The 21,575-nt window shown below is 38.6% G+C and overlaps 1 protein-coding gene across 12 annotated transcripts in view; it reads right to left on the bottom strand.

The window, feature by feature from the left end:
- TENM3 (teneurin transmembrane protein 3) overlaps positions 1-21,575 on the bottom strand; it is a 2,746,241-nt gene that overhangs the window by 636,961 nt on the left and 2,087,705 nt on the right. The window lies entirely within an intron of this gene.

Below are 21,575 nucleotides of genomic sequence, written 5' to 3'. Positions count from 1 at the left end.
TTATAACAGAGAAATGAATTACCACATAAAATAGGGCTTTTGAGTTTTTCTTCAGATTTTATTCTGTGGCTCTTTTGATCCAAAATGAAAAAGTAGAGCACTATAACAATAGTATTTGGTAATGCAGACTGATGAACTATTTAGAAAAGTCTACTATAATTACTAAACAAACCTATAATTCCTTATACTGTATATTATTAGCTTCAAGTCACCATAATATATATAAACTAAATTTCTGCTTAAAGCAGCTTAAACTTTCTAAAAGCAAATTAATTTTTTCACCCAAAGCAAATATTCATTAATAACTTGTATTTGATTTATAATACATACCTGGCCTAATTTTTATTCAATTTCCTTAATATTCAAATTTGATCACAATAAAATATACTTCAGCAAAAGAAATTTGACGAAGATACACAAGAGAACTGCAATTTTTCCTCATCCCAAGTTAATATCCTTTTCTAAATATCCTAGTTTGCATGCTATACAGACTAAGTAAAATTTAAAACAAAATTTTAAAAGGATTGCTTACTTGCTGACTTCGTTTTTGAAAAAGAGTGTTTCAGTAAACTTTGTCCTGCTTTAAGAGAACAGAGCGCCTTTTAAAAATGCAGCAAATAGTTTCAGCATGATCTTTTCCTTTATGTTTTATTTAAAATGTTAATGGAGTAAATCCACAATTCACATAATTTATTTGGAAACACTTTTGTTTAGAATAATGCATTGTAAGAACAGTGATATACAGGCAAGTCCCCTTAAAGAACATGCATCAATTCAGCTCCCTTTTGAAGCATATTGCAAATGCCCTCTAACAGGGCACAGCAACATTACATAAATCATCTTATATGAAAAATTAACATGACATCAAATATTTATAAATATTAATGTGTATGTTAATATAACCAAAGCTGTAACAAACAATCATAACCTTGCCAAGTTTCCTAGGACAGGCGCTGCTGATAATGATATCCATTATCTCTGGAGGAACGCACAATTATGAAAGTTATACACAGGATGCTATGTTCTTAGCTGCTTTTAAATTTATCCATTAAACATCTACCTTATATATGATATTAACCCTTTACGCACACGTCCTTAAGAAACAGAAGGGCAGTTTGTGTGAGCAAATATTTTAATAATCATTTTTATTTAATCATTTATACGGTAAGTCCCTGATTTTTCATGACTCTAAGTATAATTGGAGCATATGGTGTCCTACAAATAAATTCACTTGGATTCATCCTATCAACATGCATTTAAGTCCACATGTGCGTTTAAACGTATGTATGCTACGCCCTGTCTAAAAAGCCACCCTTTGCAAAGATGGATTTGGACTCTGAAATTTAATATGCCATGCCGTCTCTACTCTGTCCAGGAAAAAGTTCTCTTTCAGAGTGTCTGAGCTGAGAATAAGGTGCATGCATGCTAAGTTGCTACAGTCGTGTCTGATTCTTTGGAACCCTGTGAACTGTCGCCCTCCAGGTCCTTTGTCAGTGGGGTTCTCAGGCAAGAATACTGGAGTGGGTTGCCATTTCCTTCTCCAGGGGATCTTCCCAACCCAGGGAGTGAACCTGTGTCTCTTAGGTCTCCTGCACTGGCAAGCAGGTTCTTTACCATTAGTGCCACCTGGGAAACCCAAAAATAAGGTGAGAGTTGGTAATTCTTGGCTTTGTCTGAACTTGGGGGTGTCGAGTCCCGAGGTAGAGCTTCTGCTCTTATGCCATAGGATCCATGGGATCCATGGGTCGTAGGCATGGTCCTCCAGCAAAGTTTTATTTGGAGTTCTTTTTTCAGATTTAGCACCATCAGCAGGTATGGTTAATTCAGTCAACAAAAACTAAAACAACATAATTTCCGATGAGAGGGGGAAGGGTCACCATTTTATATAAGTGCATATTGCTGCAGGCTCAGTCGAATCAGATTTGGAATTCAACAGGTTATCACGCGTAAAGCAAGCAGATAACTTTGAGCCAAGTTGTGTCCGACTCCTTGTACCCTACAGACCATAGCCTGCCAGGGTCCTCTGACCATAGGATTTCCCAGGCAAGAACCCTGGAGTGGACTGCCATTTCCTTCTCCAGGGGAAGATAACTTTGAGGACAAACATATTTTTGGGCTGAAGATGCTTTGCTTCTCTGTCAGAGAGCTTAATAAGAACCTTCCTGAATCTACCTGCCTAAGTCTGCTCCCAGCTAGCACATTCTTCACTGTAGACCACTCAGTTTCCATTTACAATCTGACTCACCAGTGTTACAAACAGACCCTGCTTTTGTGGTGCTGTCCTCTGGAGAGAACCTGTTCTTTGTCACTTACGGTGAGTACGGGTTTAACTGAGGCGGTGGGGAAGAGGTGTGAACTGTGTTTCTACTTTATAAAGACTTTTGTCCATTTCTTGGATCTAGGATTCTGTTTGGGGCATTTTTTTTTTTATTTTTTTGGATAATAATACTAATTCAGCTTATTTTATTCTCTGAAAAAGAAAATATGTAATAAGTAAGGTCTCAAGTAGTTAAATAAATAGGGTGGCAATCTATAGCCTTGATGTACTCCTTTTCCTATTTGGAACCAGTCTGTTGTTCCATGGCCAGTTCTAACTGTTGCTTTCTGACCTGCATACAGATTTCTTAGGAGGCAGGTTGGGTGGTCTGGTATTCCCATCTCTTTCAGAATTTTCCACAGTTTATTGTGATCCACACAGTCAAAGGCTTTGGCATAGTCAATAAAGCAGAAATAGATGTTTTTCTGGAACTCTCTTGCTTTTTCCATGATCCAGCGGATGTTGGCAATTTGATCTCTGGTTCCTCTGCCTTTTCTAAAACCAGCTTGAACATCTGGAAGTTCACGGTTCACGTATTGCTGAAGACTGGCTTGGAGAATTTTGAGCATTACTTTACTAGTGTGTGAGATGAGCACAATTGTGTGGTAGTCTGAGCATTCTTTGGCATTGCCTTTCTTTGGGATTGGAATGAAAACTGACCTTTTCCAGTCCTGTGGCCACTGCTGAGTTTTCCAAATTTGCTGGCATATTGAGTGCAGCACTTTCACAGCATCATCTTTCAGGATTTGAAACAGGTCAACTGGAATTCCATCACCTCCACTAGCTTTGTTCATAGTGATGCTTCCTAAGGCCCACTTGACTTCACATCCCAAGATGTCTGGCTCTAGGTCAGTGATCACACCATCATGATTATCTGGGTCATGAAGAATACACAGTTCTACTGTGTATTCTTGCCACCTCTTCTTAATATCTTCTGCTTCTGTTAGGTCCCTACCACTTCTGTCCTTTATTGAGCCCATCTTTATATAAAATGTTCCCTTAGTATCTCTAATTTTCTTGAAGAGATCTCTAGTCTTTCCCATTCTATTGTTTTCCTCTATTTCTTTGCATTGATCCATGAGGAAGGCTTTCTTATCTCCCCTTGCTATTGTTTGGAACTCTGCATTCAAATGGGTATATCTTTCCTTTTCCCCTTTGCTTTTCACTTCCCTTCTTTTCACAGCTATTTGTAAGGCCTCCTCAGAAAGCCATTGTGCTTTTTTGCATTTCTTTTTCTTGGGGATAGTCTTGATTCCTGTCTCCTGTACAATGTCACGAACCTCCGTCCAGGGTTTAGTAATAACCCTACTTATTTAACTTATATGCAGAGTACATCATGAGAAATGCTAGGCTGGAGGAAGCACAAGCTGGAATCAAGATTGCCGGGAGAAATATCAATAACCTCAGATATGCAGATGCCACCACCCTTATGACAGAAAGTGAAGAGGAACTAAAAAGCCTCTTGATGAAAGTGAAATAAGAGAGTGAAAAAGTTGGCTTAATGCTCAACATTCAGAAAACTAAGATCATGGTGTCAGGTCCCATCACTTCATGCAAAATAGATGGGGAAACAGTGGAAACAGTGTCAGACTTTATTTTTCTAGGCTCCAAAATCACTGCAGATGATGATTGCAGCCATGAAATTAAAAGATGCTTACTCCTTAGAAGGAAAGTTATGACCCGCCTAGATAGCATATTGAAAAGCAGAGATATTACTTTGCCAACAAAGGTCCGTCTAGTCAAGCCTATGGTTTTTCCAGTGGTCATGTGTGGATATGAGAGTTGGATTATAAAGAAAGCTGAGAACCAAAGAATTGATGCTTTTGAACTGTGGTGTTGGAGAAGACTCTTGAGAGTCCCTTGGACTGCAAGGAGATCCAACCAGTCCATCCTAAAGGAGATCAGTCCTGGGTGTTCATTGGAAGGACTGATGTTGAAGCTGAAACTCCAATACTTTGGCCACCTGATGCGAAGAGCTGACTCATTGGAAAAGACTCTGATGCTGGGAAAGATTGAGGGCAGGAGGAGAAGGGGACGACAAAGGATGAGATGGTTGGATGGCATCATCGACTCAATGGACATGGGTTTGGGTGGACTCCCGGAGTTGGTGATGGACAGGGAAGCCTGGTGTGCTGCGGTTCATGGGGTTGCAAAGAGTCGGACATGACTGAGCAACTGAACTGAACTTAACAAGTGGTTAAAAAAAAAAAAGAAAAAAAAGTCATCCAACATACCTCCAGTTAGAGATTCATTTTATTGCAAATCTTTGGTATATAATTGACTTTAGATAGGATGTCAAACCTAATACATAGGCTAGTACTAGTTACTTTAATCGGATAAGACATCAAGACTAGCCTGTATCATTGTACAGTGGGTCAGAATTTTGAATGGCATGCAAAAGGGTGAATTTACAGACTAGATATTACTTTGTTACTTGTTAATTTACATATATATTTTATACATGGCCTTTCAAATCCCTCTAAAATATGTTATCACATTTGCTATCAATAATTTTACTCTCTCATCTATATTATCACACTGGTTATTCTTTTTGGCCATTATCCCAAACACATAGCTATTTCTTTCATCTTAAAAAAAAAGAGAGAGAGCGAGAAATAGAAAGCTTTATCTTCTCTGCCATCTGCTGCCTCTTTTAATTTAATTAATTATTTTTACCTTCCCTGCAGAAAAACATCCTTAAAGGATCACCTATACTTGATGTATTCAAACGCTCTACTCCCATCTTCCTTAAATCTAATCAAGCTTTCATCCACAGAAACCACTCTTGTCAAGGCAGCCCAAGATCTCTCCATGTTGCTAAATCCCAAGGTCCATCTCAGTCTTCATTTCACTTGTTTCCAGCAGCATCATTTGACACAGTGATCACGTCCTCCTCCCTGATACCCTTTCCTTCACTTGGCTTTCAGGACACTGTATTCTGATTTTCCTCCTACTTTACTCACCACTCCTTTTCTGGTCCTTCACGGATTCTTATCCCCAACTTTTTGATTATGGAGGACCCAAGGGCCCAGTCCTTTTTCCTCTTTCTCTTTCTGGATTCATCCTTTGGTGAACTCTCCAGTCTCAAAACTTCAGTACTATTTATGTGCTGGCATTTTCCATATTTATATTTCCACCTCAGATCTCTTTTTCTCACTCCTTAAATTCAGATTCATATAGGAAATAATCTATTTGACATTTCTACATGACTGTCTAAAGAGACAATTTTAAATAAATATGTGTGACCCAGTGCTTCTGAATTCTAAATTCCTTCTGCCATCTTTTCCATCTCAGTCAATGGTGGCGCCAATGCTTTCAGTTCTTCTAGCCAAAATCCATGGTGGTCATATTTGACCCCTCTCTTTCTCTCATGCCTGTCTTCTGATCTATCAGAAGATACTCTTCTTTAGCTCTAGCTTAAAGATACATCCAGATTCTGACCTTTCCTCCACTTTAATTGCTCTTGTGTTGAGCTACAACCATCTTTTGCTGTATTATTGCAATAGCCTCCCAGCTATGCTCTTCATCTGCACTCTCTATGTGAGCTCAGTCGCTTCAGCTGTCCCTTTGCGACCCCATGAACTGTAGCCTGCCAGGCTCCTCTGTCCATGGGATTCTCCAGACAAGAATACTGGAGTGGGTAGCCATGCCCTCCTCCAGGGGATCTTCCTGACCCAGGGATGGAGCCTGGGTCTCCTGTATTGCAGGCAGATTCTTTACTGCTGAGCCATCAGATCTGCACTCATCCACCCTTAACTGTGTATTCCCAATCCAGAAGCCAAACTGAACCTTTCAAAATACAAGTTAGATAATATCATGCCTTTGCTGGAAATCTTTCAATAGTTCTACCTGTCACTCAGCACAAGAGCCATGGTCCCTATAATGATTTCTGAGGTCCTGCAGGATCTGAACCTCTGTTATGTGTTTGACCTCAACTTCTGGAATCCTCCCTTTTCATTCCACTCTGCAGACTTCTTGCTGTTCCTTAAATACACCAGATAAATTTACTTTAAGTCTTCATTCAAATTTCTTTTTCTCAGTGAGGTTTCATTTGATAGACTTATTTAAAATTGCAAATGAGGGACTTCCCTGGTGGTCCAGTGGCTGAGACTCTGTGCTCCCAATGCAGGGGCAGGGTTGGCTAGGGTTCCATCCCTTGTCAGGGAACTAGATCCCACATGCTGCAACTAAAGATCTGGTACAGCCAAATAAATAAAACCCAAAATGACTCTTTCCCCATCCACTGTAACCTCTGATCTCCTTTACCCTGCTCTATCGTATACTCTATTCTATATATTCTTTTCAAAATTAGGTGTAAGTCTACATAAATATTAACAAAATCTGTGTGTATAGGAGGGGAAGTTCTAAACTGGTGAAAGACTATAAATAAACACTAAATGAATAAATGGAGAGACAATCCATGCTGATACACAGGAAGACTCGATGTCAAGATGTCAGTTCTCAACGTGATCTATAGATTCAGAACAATCTCAATCAAAATCCCAACAAGTTATTTGTGGATATTGATGAACTGTTTCTAGAGTTTATGTGGAGAAGCAAAAGGCCCCAAGTACCCAACATGATATTGAGGAGAAGAACAAAGTTGGAGGACAAACACCACCCAACTTCAAAACTTACCATAAAGCTACAGCCATCAACACAGTGTGGCTTTAGAAAAAGAACAGAGAAATTACTCAAAGGGACAGAACAGAGAGTTCAGAAATAGGTCCATGTAAACGTAGTTAACTGATCCTCAGCAAAGGAGCAAAGGCAATACAAGAGATCAAAGCCAGTCATTTCACAGACTGGTGCTGGAACAACTGCACATCCACCTGCACAAATGTGAATCTAGATACAGTCCTTACACTTTTCCCAAAAATCGTGTTCTCAAAACTGACCATAGATCAAAATGCAAAACATAGAACTACAAAAGTCCTAAAAGGTAACATCACAATAAAGCTAATATTCTAGGATGTAGTGGTGACTTTTTAGATACAACAAAACCATGATCTATGAAGGGAGTAAATGAAATGAAAAACTTTCACTTTGTGAAAGACGATGTCAAGAAAATGAGAAGTGCAGCCATAGACTTGAAGAAAACATTTGAAAAACGTAAGTCTAAAAACAAAAACACCTGTTATTTCAAATATGCAAAGAAAACTTAAAACTCAATAATGTGGAAATTAAGCACCAGATTAAAAAATGGGCAAAAACCTGAACAGACATCTCATCAAAGGAAATACACAGGTGGAAAGCAAATATATGAAGGGATGTTCCAAATCATGTCGTTAAGGAAGGTAAACTAAAACCAGATGTGACTGTACACTCATTCGAATGGTCAAAATCCAAGGTGCTGACGATACCAAATGCAGGTGACGAGGTGACGAACAGGAACTCTCATTTATTCTCATTCTCACCGTTATTAATTCTACTTACTGGAAAATGTTTTTATACAACAGTTATACACTATACATGTATATATAGAAATACCTTTTTCAAGGGAAATTGTTTTATATATGCACATATTATGCAAGCAATCTTCAGTCAGATTTCTCAATTCCATCCTTAATTTACACCTTCTTATATGGAATTCAGTGGTATGGCCATTTTTGACTATGATCAAGAAAAGAATGCAAAGAGAAAAAAGAAAAAAAGAGGAATTGTTTTGACAGCTGTAAATAACTAATCAAAAGTCCTCAGGCTAAAGTCTACCCATTTGACTTGTAGGGATGTCTAAGCTCTTTCTCAGCAAATTTTACTTTGTATATAATTCTAACAAACTTGACTATATGGCTTTGAAATGTGTAGTGGTTTAGACACAGAATATCAGAGTCTATCTGTAGGCATGAAAAGCAAAATGCTGACTGAAAAAAATATTAAAAGTAGAGAGAGGTACTCCAAAAAGCCAGGTTGTCTGGCTTCAGTTGATATAAAGGGGAAGTAGGGTGTGACCACTCACCTAGAGCCAGATATCCTGGAGTGTGAAGTCAAGTGGGCCTTAGGAAGCATCACCATGGACAAAGCTAGTAGATGTGATAGAATTCCAGTTGAGCTGTTTCAAATCCTAAAAAATGATGCTGTGAAAGTGCTGCACTCAATATGCCAGCAAATTTGGAAAACTCAGCACAGGACTGGAAAAGGTCAGTTTTCATTCCAATCCCAAAGAAAGGCAATGCCAAAGAATGTTCAAACTACTGCACAATTGCACTAATCTCACACCCTAGCAAAGTAATGCTCAAAATTCTCCAAGCCAGGCTTCAACAATACATGAACTGTGAACTTCCAGATGTTAAAGCTGGATTTAGAAAAGGCAGAGGAACCAGAGATAAAATTGCCAACATCCATTGGATCGCCAAAAAAGCAAAAGAATTCCAGAAAAATATCTACTTCTGCTTTATTGACTAAGCCAAAGCCTTTGACTGTGTGGATCACCACAAACTGGAAAATTCTTCAAGAAATGGGAATACCAGACCACCTTATCTGCCTCCTGAGAAATCTGTTTGAAGGTCAAGAAGCAACAGTTAGAATTGGATGTGGAACAACAGACTGGTTCCAAATTGGGAAAGGAGTATGTCAAGGCTGTATATTGTCACCCTGCTTATTTAACTTATATGCAGAGTACATCATGTGAAATGCCAGACTGGATGAAGCACAAGCTGGAATCAATATTGCCAGGAGAAATATCAATAACCTCAGATGTGAAGAAGATGAAGAAGAACTAAAGAGCCTCCTGATGAAAGTGAAAGAGGAGAGTGAAAATGAAAAAGTTGGTTTAAAATTCAACATTCAGAAAACTAAGATGATCCCATCACTTCATGGCAAATAGATGGGGAAACAATGGAAACAGTGACAGACTTTTTTTGTGGGGGGAGGCTCCAAAATCACTGCAGATGGTGACCGCAGCCATGAAATTAAAAGATGCTTGCTCCTTGGAAGAAAAGCTATGACCAAACTAGACAGCATATTAAAAAGCAGAGATATTACTTTGCCAACAAAGTCCAGTTAGTCAAAGCTATGGTTTCACCAGTAGTCATGTATGGATGTGAGAGTTGGATCATGAAGGATGAGCACTGAAGAATTGATGCTTTTGAACTGTGGTGTTGAACTCTTGAGAGTCCCTTGGACTGCGAGGAGATCCAACCAGTCCATCCTAAAGGAAATCAGTCCTGAATATTCACTGGAAGGACTGATGCTGAAGCTGAAGTTCCAATAGTTTGGCTGCCTGATGCAAAGAACTGACTCATTTCAAAAGACCCTGATGCTGGGAAAGGTTAAAGGTGGAAAGAGAAGGTGACGACAGAGGATGAAATGGTTGAAAAGCGTCAGCGACACAACGGACATGGTTGGAGTGAGCTCCGGGAGTGGTGATGAACAGAGAAGCCTGGTGTTCTGCAGTCCACGGGGTTGCAGAGTTGGACACGACTGAGCGACTGCAATGAACTAGCTGAACTGAACTGATGGTCTAAGAAAGTCACTGTGCAATAGTTATAGTGATGGACCTGCATCATTAGGAGAAGGGTAAATTATGTGTATATCCTCAACATATTCTGGTTAAGAAATCTGGAAACAGTTCATTCAGGTAATACTTCATCAACATGGTTAAAAGTAACAAGAGTGAATCACTTCCTGATGTTTCCATTCATGCTATCCCTCCTGCCCTCCTTTCTTTCCCTTAAACACACACACACACACACTTGATTTTATTTGTAATACTTCTTTGGTGTCTGATTTGTTTCAGACTAACTTTGCTAACGATGGTGGGCTTATATTTAAGAAAATGCAGATACAAACAGATGTTAGTTCCTTAAAAGTAATCCAACATTTTCTTAGATATATTAAAAGATGCACTGGGTGTATATTCATTATTCATTTAAGTCCAGTCAACTCTCAATTATCTCTGGTAATAGAGAGTAAGGACAGAATGAACATATGAAATCTATCCCTAGTCCCAAAACACAGCTTTCAATCTCTACTCCCTGAGTTCTTTATAAGAAAGCAATGCTTCCTTTACCCTTCTTTGTAGGCTCATTTCCATTGTGGAATGACCTTAAGAAAAATAACTCAGGAGAGAGAAAAAAAAAGCAAAGCACAGGATGATCTTAAATCCTCTGCTAAAACTAAGATAACAGATAAAATCTCTAATGACTTATCAACGAAAGCAAACTGGATGATTTTTCAAATATTGTCTCTGCAAGTGTGGGTCACTTACATAAAAGTCGATTGTCCTTTATTAAACTGCACCAACTATTTTGCACATCATTTAATCATTTTTATGACTTTTTAAAGATAAGCATACATATGTCTTAAACTTCATAAGAGCAGTTAGATTTTAAAATCTGAATATCTTTACACATTTTATCTTACACATTTCCTCTGCAGATGAGGAAGACAAGCAAGGCTTTATTTCACAACACTGTTAAATACAGAATTAACAAAGTCTTGCAAACATGTTATGTCAGATTGGATACAGATTCTCAGCATCAGAACAGGCTTCCTAGGCGTTCCTTAACTAGCAATAATATTGACCTTTTTACTAAGTGTGAATAGCATTTATTCAACAAGAAATCAATATTGAACTGAAACTCCAAGGTCTTACCAGCTAATTCTAAAGAACTCATTGAGTGGAGATTCTGGGATGCTGATTAGCATAAATGCAAAAATGAAAAGATCATGTAAACAAATGTGTTCAAATTCATATACAGTTTATATTTGATATTTATTGAACACTGAAAAAAGTGGGAACCAGAACTTGAAGGCTGATTTTTCCCCCCTTCAAAAAGAGTAAAATTAAATCCTTTCAGACACACAACAGTACACTGTAATCTAACACCTATTGTGCTGCAGGATGTCAATAGTCATTGATTACTTTCTTTTTGAAGACCCAATGAAATCCTAAAAACTAACATTAACTTTGATGCTACAAAGGGTCAGAATATTTTAAAACACTATTACTGATGTGGCTTTTTTTTTTTTTTTATTCATCTGAAGAACCTTGTCAGATGCATGTTGTGTACAAAAATCTGTGATCCCCACATGGTGATGAAGGAGGGAAGAGGGATCAGGTGATGAATATGGCTCCAAGAAGCTGTTCCAGAAGAGGCTAAGGCAGCTTTTCTGGGATGAGTTCAATTGACAGTCATGTTAATGATGGTCAGTTATTTGGAAGGAAGGCAAAAAAGACAGCAGTTTTATTAGTGTAAGACTAGAAGAAGGAAAAAGAAGTATGACATTGTATATGATAGCTAGGATTTTTCTAAATTTATAGACAGAACTCTGAGCATCGAGACAATGTGTGTTACTTGTGGCCCAGCCTGGGGTCTATGTGCTCTGGAAGATAAGCTGAATTAAATGTTAATTCTATTGACAGTAGTTTTTTCAACTGGTCCTTCCTCTATGACTCCAGCCTTCCTGGGGCTGTTTGTCATAACAAAGAGAACTTGGATATTCTGCCCTGTCCTAAGTCATGCCATGATATTTTCCCCAAGATATTTTCCACTGGGAACATTTCCAGACTCATTTTATAAGGCCTGCATTATCCTGATATCAACACCAGATAAAGACAGTACAAGAAAACAAAACTATAGGCCAATATTCCTGATAACTATAAATGTAAAAATTCTCAATAAAATACTAGCAAACATAATTCAACAGCACATTAAAAGGTCTGTATGCCATGATCATCCACCTGGGATGCAAGGATGGTTCAACATATACAAGTCAATAAATGTGATACATAAATGTGAAACACTAATGGAATGAGTTATTAAAATTATATGACTATCTCAATAGATGCAGAAAAAGAATTTGACAAAATTCAACATCCTTTTATTATAAAAACTCTCAAATTGGCTATAGGATCATACCTCAACATAATAAAGACCAGATATGATAAGCTACAACTAACATATTCAATGAAGAAAAGTTGAAAAGCTTTTTTCTGAGGAAAAAAACAAGGGTGTCCACTCTCATCACTCCTATTCCATATAGTCGGAATTTGTAGCCAGAGAAGTTAGCCAAGAAAAAGAAATAAAAAGCATCCAGATCTGAACTTCTATATAATCCAGCAATTCTACTTCTGGATAAGGAAATAAAAACATTAAACCCCAAATGTATATGCACCCCAGTGTTCATTACAGCATTTTTTATAATGGTCAAGATATGGAAACACCCTGTGTCCTTCAATGAATGAATTGTAAGGAAAATATGACAAAAATACACAATGGAATATTATGCAGCCATTAAAAAGAAGAAAATCTTGCCACTTGTGAAAGCCTGGGCATTAGGCTAAGTGAAAGAAGTCAAATAGAGAAATACAAATACATCATGCTGATGTATGATCTCACTCACATGTGGACTCTTAAAAACACTTAACTCATAGAAATAGAGAGTAGACTGGTGGTTGCCAGGAGGGAAGGGGAAATGGGTGACTGTGATCTAAACATACACTCTTCTAGTTACAAGGTGACTAAGTGTCCAAAATGCAATGTACAATGTAGTGATGATAGGTTACAATACTGTATTATATACTTGAAAATTGCTAAGAGATCTTAAAAGTTCTCACCACACACACACACACACACACACACACACACACACACACACACAAGATAATTATGTGAGGTGATGGATAAAGTGAGGTGTTAACTAACCTTACTGTGATAAATTATACATACAAGTTGTCACACTATACACCATAAAACTGTACAATTTTATATGTCAATTATATGTCAAGAAATGGTGGGAAAACAACAACAACAAAACATCTTCTATCAAAGGAAGAAAATTAATCTGCAGTTGCCTCCTTGAAATGTGGAAACTGCCTTTAGGAGATAAATAGTGGATTCTCAAAGGTATGTTAGGAAAAAGCTCCTTTGTCATCCACAGAAGCATAGCAAACTAGAGGTCAACATTCACTTCAAAGTGTATTATCCTTCTATTACACATAAACACTTGATCTCTCTTCTTGAATGTGAATATTCTTATTCAATTGAGTAGATGCCCTCTGAAAAGGTGTTCTGCATTTGACTTGCAAGAATCAGGCCATTCTAGACAAGAGGGCACCAGAGGAGTTCTTATGATTTATCACGTCTATGATCCATGAATTAAAAGGCCTTGGTGAGTGAGACCATTATGGTTTATTGCTTCTGGGAGTGAATACTACAGAGAAGCTGGCATTAGCGTCTGAGCAATACAAGTCCCTAAATGCTGATTTACCTGACAGACTAAACTGGCTCTGAAAGAATGCTAATTACAAAAAGAAAACTTGTAAATAAAGATTGAGTCCTTTTATCCCAAACATCTTAATAAAAGTCTAAATCATTTTCATATGAAACTATGAGGAAAATTATACATAACCATTTGTGTTCCATTATGAGTTGACATCTTTTGGTTTAGATTGCAAAGACATTGAGAATACCCACAAAAAAATGATGTGGAAGCTTTCAAAATGCTAACAATATCACTTTTGCTTCTTAGCTGGTTCAAGGGCCCTGAAATTCGATAATACGTTTTCACAAAATCACAGTCTAAAAGTTACTCTAAATAAGGTATAATGGCGTTAGAGTTGCTCTCTTCCAGATGATCTATCTGGTCCTCAGATTCAGCCCCATCTCTTCAAGCAAGCCTAAATCTAAATTATGCCGAATTGCTGAGTGTCTATTCAATCTTTTTACGTCTTTAGAGAATTTCAGTATTTTAGTTTGAAAACACATCAGGTGTCATAGTGCCATCACATATGGGAAGATTTTTCTTATGACTATCAACCCCGCTGCCAAAATTGAAAACCCTGTTCCCTAATTCCGGATTAGGCTTTCAAGATCCTTAAAAGAGCAGCCCAAATACCTATATTCTTCAACAGGGATCGGCAAATGTTTTCTCTAAAGCACCAGATAGTAAATATTTTTGGCTTTGCAGGCCATGGGATCTCTATAGCAACTATTCAGCTCTGCCATAGGGGCATGAAAGCTGTTACAGATCAGATATAAATGAGTGAACATAGCTGTGTTCCAACAAAATTTTATTCACGGACACCAAAATCTGAATTTCCTATAATTTTTACAGGTCAGGAAATATCTTTTTCCTCCACCATTTAAAAATGTAGAATCCATTCTTATCTCATGGACTGTACAAAAAACAGGCAGCAGGCTGCATTTAGCACACAAACCCTAGTTTGCCAACCTCTGTTCTGGAAGATGCTGTTGTAAGGATGCTTCATCCACCTATATTATTATAGGGGAGAGAGTTAATTTTAGTTCACTTTCTTTAATCAATCAGCAACACATTTCATAAGATACTTTCTGTAACCAGGCCCAGAGGACAAAGAAAATGAAAACCAGGTATCTGTATGGCATCCTAGCTTCAGTCACAAAACCAGGATAGCTGAGATGTGTAGATAGGAGTTGTTCTGGATGGCACTGCTGTAGACATACCTGGGAAGCAATGGTGTGTCTTGCTCACCTTGTCTTTATGCTGAAATGCATTGATTTTCTTATAAGTTCTTTTTTCAAACATTTTAATCACTTTGGTTGTTCTCTGTGTAAAGTTAAGTGTAATATTTTTCTTCCTGTCATGGTGAGAATGAATCAGTATCTGAAACTATTTGTCTGTATTATCCAACTCTCACTGATTCTATATAGAGTATAGCATAATCACAATATTTGCATGAACCTGATATGAGGTACTTTTTATCAAAACATTGGTGTAATCATACAAAATTCTCTTTCCTAAATGGGCAGGTTGTAGAATTGGGGCCTGATATGTTGGCTATGTAAATTAACTTCAGATTCTAAAGTAAATATAATTGGCATGCTAATGATTTAGAAATCTTAGTAGACAATAAGGGGCTTCCCAGGTGGCGCTAGTGGTGAAGAATCTGCCTGCCAATGCAGAAGATGCAGGAGACAGAAGTTCGACCCTTGGGTTGGGAAGATCCCCTGGAGTAGGAAGTGGCAACCAATCAGTATTCTTGCCTGGAAAATTCTATGGACAGAGGAGTCCTGTGGTCTACAGTCCGTGAGGCTGCAAAGAGTTGGACATGACAGAGCAACTGAGCACAGTAGACAGTAAGATACTTCAGGCATAAGAAGTCGAGTTAAACAGCACTATTAATAGGCTTTTTTTGATGATAAATTTTCTATTTTATCATGCCACTATAAAAACAAAGTAAGAATATGCCTTAGTTTAAATAATTAATAATGGAAGTCCCAAGTTGCTTAATAAGGAGAACATAAACAGTAAGACCTCAGAGATAATCTTCTGAGTTATAATTTCCACCCTGTGTGCTTTCCTGGTTTTCTCTTTAACTCACTTATATAGCAATTGTCCAATACCTTTGGAATTATTTGCAGCCATGATCCCACCACTCTACCCCATATTAGCATCCGAGTGCTTAGAAATGAGGGAATGTGTCCTGTTCATTTCATACTCCCCAGACTGAGCAAAATGCCTACTATAGTCATGTAAATACTTAACACATTTTTGTAGAATGAGTGCATTGCATTATCTTGTGAATCAACTTGTTTGGATTAATTACAAAAAGATATCTCACGTTTCCCTATTCTATCTTTATAGACAGGAAATGGTGATTCTGTTTCAGTTGCCTTGGCCTGAGAGCTTCCAGGAAACAAAGGGAAAAAATCTCATATATCTGAAGTTCCCTTATTAGAGCCTTACCATCAAGACTTCATAATGCAGATGTTTTAAAAATCTAAATGTGGATTGCCACAGCCTTAGATATTTTAACAGCAGATAAGAGAGATTTTCTGTGACTTCTTATGAGCCTGTGAAAGTGAAAGTCGTGTCCGACTCTTTGAGACCTCATGGGCTATACAGTCCATGAAATTCTCCAGGCCAGAATACTGGAGTGGGTAGCTGGTCCTTTCTCCAGGGGATCTTCCCAACCCAGGGATCAAACCCAGGTCTCCTGCATTGCAGGCAGGTTCTTTACCAGCTGAGTTACAAGGTAAGTTCAAGAATATTGGAGTGGGTAACCTATTACTTCTCCAGCAGATCTTCCTGACCCAGGAATCGAACTGGAGTCTCCTGCACTGCAGGCGGATTCTTTACCAGCTGAGCTATGAGGGAAGCCCTGGGTAAGGGCAAAGATGCGCATCACTGAGGGCTTGGGGAATGGTAGCGTTACCCGCGCAGGCTGGACATTTGCTGATGCTACAAACTGAAGTGTGCACCAGCAGGTCTGAATGGAGATTCAAGCTATTGTAGGGGTTAAATCAGGGCGTATAAGGTATGTCATTTGTTTTATTAATACCATATATGTGGCGCTTCTCTGATTGTGACAAAGTACAGAGAATGTCAAAACAAACTTAGAGTGATTTTAAGAAACTTGATTTATGCTCCTTGAAAATGCTAAGCATTTTATTGTATTGCACTTACCTATCTAAAAAATGGGTAAAGTAATGATTTAAATATTCTAAGGACTGTGAAACTATTTGGAAATAAGTCCTGTAGATATCCAGTGGCTCTAACTGAACCTGTCTCTTGAAGTTAAGCATCCTAAGAAAGAAAATCAAAGCCTGAGTACTCAGCAAATCAAGCAGCTTCCGATCAGATTTTCATCAACTTACTCAGAAAGTGTCATTAATGAAAAAAATAAAGGAAAAATTTTTTGGTGCCTGCCCTCCTTTACAAGGCTGTGAGATTGCTGACTCCATGGGTGGGTTTTAGCCTTCATTGGAATATAAGCTGCGTGTTTGCAAAGGGACAGTGATGCTTCAACAAGGATAGATACAGACAACCGGATGTAGCATGTATTTCAGACAACTGCAGACTAGATGGAGTGGGGCAAGAACTGGAAGTGAGCTAAGAAGGACGGTCCAAGTCGCTGCTCAATGTGAGCAAATCTCACCATACTGAGACTATATCACAGCAGGGACCTCCGTTCTAGCTTTTCCCTACTCTCAGCTTTCATCTTGGGGTATTATCTCATCCTTGGTGTCTCTTGAGCTGGGTTATGGTACTGGTTTTATTTCCATATATGGTAGGCCAACTCTGGCAGTTTTGTACAGCTAATGCTAATACTTACAATACTAATATTAGCAAACTTTTACATAGCACTCATTGCCAAGTGTCAAGGTGCTCAGTACTGGGTCAATTTACACCACAGAAATGGGCTCATTATTCAAACGAGGTCCCAGCCCCACTGGTTGTTAAGTATTTGCCGGCACTTCATTGGTGCCAGCCCGGGCTGGTGCCAAAGGGAGATGGTGATATTTTCTCATCCTTTTATTGTACCTGCATTGACTGAGAGAGCTGTGATTGACATTCAAAAACCTGGATCTGACTCCAGAAGAATGCAGAGTGTAGCATCTGCAAACAAAACAAAAAGGACATCTGATACCATAAAGGTCATTTGCATATCTGTGTCAATCTGTGAAAGACAGGGTTCATCTTAATTTTATGAGTGCCATTACAGAAAACTTGGAAGGGGTCATCTGGAGACCCAGTATTATTTGTCACCCTGTATTCACATGAGAATGGTACATCTATACTGGTTTAAAAAGAGCCATAACAGTCAGGCTTTGGTTTCAAAACCGGGGGTTTTTCCGAAGTTGACTGAAGAGAATTCCTTTTCTTTGGTTTTGCTGTCAGTGGAAAAAAGGGAGCATGACAAGTGACGGGGAGCTCTGGATGGCAGCTCTTTGTGAGCTGGGATTCATCTAACAGTGAAGATGTGAGCGAGCCATGTGTTGTACATTCGCTGGCATTCCATTCTACTTTATCTTTCATTGTAATTTAAAAATTTGAGTTAAGAAATTTCATTATTGGGTAAGTTGATTGAATTCAAACTAATGCTGTCAGAAAATGTAAAATGGGTCTTTTTTGCACTTAATTATTAAAATCTTATAGGTGAAATGAATGAAAACTGGTTTCTGCCTTTATTCTTAACAGATTTTCATATTTAAAATATTTATCCAATGCCTTGGGCATTATTAGAAGTGTGTCTTAGTTGGGTTAACTTTTTAATTCTCTAGAATGAAGTCACTAGGTATATGTCCAGAGACTTTTTAGATGATGAGTCTACTTTTTATAAACTGTTCAGATTAATATATATAGAAATTTAATAAATATCAGTTTAGTATAATACTGTGTAAGCCTCTCATCTATGGTGAAATATTTTTTGAAGGGGGTCAACTTTTAGACTAGTAAAAAGAAGATTTATTTTGGAAATTCTCTATTTTTAACTGAAAGAACAAAAATGGTCACAATTTCTCATAAAGCTAATTCACTTTAATACTGTTTTCTTAAATCACCTCTGCTAATAGGCTTTTCTGGTTCAGAAGATAATGCAGTTGAGAGGTGAAGGAACATTTATTGAGCATTTACTGAGTGCCAGAGGCTCTTCTAAGTACTTGATGTACTTTATCTCATTTAATCCTCCACTATCCCTAGGAGATAAGCACAAATCTGATCCTAGTTTGCAGATAAGAAGACTTGCAGTTTAAAAGGGCTAAGAAACTGACCAAGGTCAACAGATTCTAAGAGGCAGAGGCAGGGCCAACCTATATGGTCTCTTACCCAAGGCTGTGCTCCTTAACTCTCTTCCTATTTGGTCTTAAGATTTCAGACAAGACACAGCAAGGAATGATCCCAGAATTGATTCACCATATACACATGATTCTGAAATAATTGTAGCACAATTTGAGGGTTTCCTGGGACAGAGCTGTTTTGTATCACTTGATAAAATGAGATTAAATTCCTAAAAAGAGCATTTTGAGTCTTGGCTATGGTGTTGAAAGGAATCCCAAATACTCAAACTATCAAGCTTTGCCTACTAATCACTGTTGCTCAGGAGGGGCTTCCCTGGTGTTGAAGTGGTAGAAAATCCACCTGGAATGCAGAAGCCACAGGAGACTTGGGTTTGATCCCTGGGTCAGGAAGATCCCCTGAGTAGGGACTTGAGTGGGGAGATACAAGAAGAAATGGATGTTTAGATCATTTAAACTGAGGTGATAACGTCTCCTCTCCAGTAAAAGCATTGGAATAGAAAAGATGACTTATGATTTTACATTTTAGAGAATTTGTAAGCATTTCATTAAGCTCTGCAATCATGAGCTCAAGTCATTTGTTGCTATTGCTGGTCATGGAGGAAGATTGAGGGGAACCTGGGGTCAGAGAAGAGAATTAAAGCCAAGCTGTGTGTTATACCTTTTCAGGTTAGCAGAAACAGAGCTGTGCTCCACTTATACCCAGGTGACTGGGTGTTTATGACATGGAAACATAAAGAAATAAGGCAGAACACTAACTGAGACAGTGAACCACTGTCGAACAAGCGTAGAACACGTCTCACGGGACAAGCATTGGAAGTGCCGTGTGTTTCTCTAAAATCACAGTATCTCAGTCACTCTTGCTTTGTCTCCTGCTTCTACAACCCCCAGGCAGCCTGCCTCTGCTCTCTTCAACTCACAGCTTCTGTTTGCTCATGGATTCCACTGCCTTGGGGCTTTGGACTACTGCTGTTCTCTTCTTTCTCTCTTTAACTTCACTCATTTCTTCTCTAGCTCAGAAGTCACTCAACTTTTTCTCTAAATGGCTGGATAGTATATATTTTAGGCTTTGTAGGCAATATAGTTGCTGCTGCTACTATTGTAGGCTATATAGATAATCTCTGCTGCCTTGGAGAAGGCAATGGCAACCCACTCCAGTACTCTTGCTGGAGAATCCCATGGATGGAGGAGCCTGGTGGGCTAGTCCATGGGGTTGCGAAGAGTTGGACACGACTGAGCGATGCTTTGCTTTCGCTACTATTCAGTTCTGCCACTGTAGCACAAAAACAACCATGTGAAGTGAAAGTCACTCAGTCGTATCTGACTCTTTGTGACCCCATGGACTGTACAGTCCATGGAATTCTCCAGGCCAGAATACTGGAGTGGGTAGCCTTTCCCTTCTCCAGGGGATCTTCCCAACCCAGGAATCTTCCCGCATTGCAGGCACATTCTTTACCAGCTGAGCCACCAGGGAAGTCTAAACATAGACAATGTATGAATGGATGGGTGTGACTTTGTGCCAATAAAACTTTATTAATGAAAATGGAAATGTGAGTTTCATATAAATTTCACATGTCACAAAGTATTATCCTACTTTTTTCTAACCATTTAAAAATGTAAAAGATATTTTTTGTTTTGGGGCCATGTAAAAATAGATGGTGTGGCTGGATGGGGCCTGAAGGCTGTCTGTCCATCCTTGATCTGGATCCTTCTCTTAATTCACATTCATATTTTCCAACAGAGAGGAAATGTATTGGTCTAGCTAGTTGTTATGTTTAGGGTCTTGGGCTCTGACACTGAATGGCTTGAGTTTAAATTCAAGATTCCAGCACTTATAAGTGGCATAAACTGAAGCAAGTATATGTTGAATGAATCTATAGACCCTTATGTAGGGCTTTCCTGGTGGCTGAGCTGGTAAACAATTTTCCTGCAATGCAGGAGATCTGGGTTGAATCCCTTGGTTGGGAAGATCCCTTGGATAGGGAAATGGCTACCCACTCCAGTATTCTGGCCTGGAGACTTCCATGGACTGTATAGCCCATGGGGTTGCAAAGAGCTGGACAGGACTGAGTAACTTTCACTTATCACCTGTGGGTAGGAGTAGATGAAAACCACATGACAAAGCATAGTGGCCTAGATATAAGGAATTCCAGGTTTTTGCTCACTCAGAAGGGGTATGTGGGCAGGGCAAGCTGTCAAATCACCATGTCCTGGTCTGTAATCATGACTAATACTCATTGATCATCTACTATAACAAGGAAGAAAGAAAAAACAAGTCAGAGGATGGAGCCTAGGGAGGCTTAGAGGCAAGGACAATGAGATAAACAAGTTGTTTCAGGAAGAGAAGTAACAGGGACACAGAAAGCTGTTCTCTGGTCTTGTTAGATTTCAAATCTTTTCATTGTAAAGTAAACCAGAGACACAGAAAACATACAAATCAAATGTGTGGCTCAGTAAGTTATTATAAGGCAAACGCCACCCAGGTCAGGAAAGAGAACACTAACAGAAGCTGCTTTCCCTGACCCATCACAGGCATAACCCCCTCCCTCTGGTCTTAACTATTGTCCTGACTTTTAGAGTAATCTCTTCTTTGAGTTTTACTTGCATTCCTAAAAATGGTAGCTTAGTTATACCCATTAAAAAATAAAGTCCCTTTTAATCTGTAGATTTCTCCCAGATCCCTTTCATTTCTTTACATTTTACTGAAGAGCTTGGGTAGTTTCACCTGTACTGTAGCTTTTCCGATCGTCTGTATC

This window comes from Bos indicus x Bos taurus, chromosome 27 (assembly GCF_003369695.1).
Source record: "Bos indicus x Bos taurus breed Angus x Brahman F1 hybrid chromosome 27, Bos_hybrid_MaternalHap_v2.0, whole genome shotgun sequence".
NCBI lineage: Eukaryota > Metazoa > Chordata > Mammalia > Artiodactyla > Bovidae > Bos > Bos indicus x Bos taurus.
The sequence above is the reverse complement of the archived record's forward strand: the minus strand, read 5'-3'. Positions and strand labels throughout refer to the sequence as shown.